The sequence below is a fragment of the Theobroma umbraticum genome, unplaced genomic scaffold (assembly GCF_002168275.2).
Source record: "Theobroma umbraticum cultivar Fairchild unplaced genomic scaffold, ASM216827v3 scaffold_67.0, whole genome shotgun sequence".
NCBI lineage: Eukaryota > Viridiplantae > Streptophyta > Magnoliopsida > Malvales > Malvaceae > Theobroma > Theobroma umbraticum.
In genome coordinates this window covers 5,720,454-5,721,308 of record NW_018397262.1, presented here as the reverse complement: position 1 = coordinate 5,721,308, position 855 = coordinate 5,720,454, and positions in this window count along the sequence as shown.

The window sequence follows — 855 nt, the reverse complement described above, 5'->3', positions numbered from 1 at the left end:
TCTCTGAATCTCAATTTACTGGACCAATTCCCTCTCACTTAGGAAACCTTTCGAGATTGGACACTCTTGATCTCTCATCAAATCAGTTGACAGGTTCAATTCCTGAAACTTTTGAGAACTTGGTTGCTATTAGACAACTTACTCTAAGCCGCAATCTACTTCAAGGTGGGATTCCATTATTTATATGGAATATCTGTAGTTTGCATTCACTAGACTTGCAATCCAACAATCTCGGTGGAGATGCATTTGGATTTCTTCAAAGTACATCTTTATGTGCAACACACTCTCTAGAGAATTTGGATTTAACTGAGAATCAATTTACGGGGTCGGTGCCTAATGAAATCACAAAACTATCATCCTTGCAAGAACTAGGCCTTGGATACAACCGTTTGAATGGAACCATAAGCCAAGGAATTGGACAAATGTCCAACCTCACGACTCTAGATCTAGCCGGGAATTCTTTTGATAAAGTTGCAATTTCGGAAGCACATTTCTCTAGTCTCAGCAACTTACGGAAGTTGGACTTATCTGATTCTTCTTTGACTTTGAAATTCAAGTCCGATTGGATTCCTCCTTTTCAACTGAGTCTTATATTCCTTCGCTCTTGCAAGTTAGGGCCTCTTTTTCCGCAATGGCTTCGGTCTCAAAATACATGTTCTGAAATTGATATTTCTGCTGCAGAGATTTCGGATTCCATTCCCAGTTGGTTTTGGAACGCATTTTCATTTCTCACGAGTAGCGTGAATTTGTCTTTCAACCAGATCAGCGGTACTTTGCCCAATAACAGGATTGGTATCCGTTTTCTTGACTTAAGCTCTAATAATTTAACAGGTCCATTGCCACAAATCACCAATT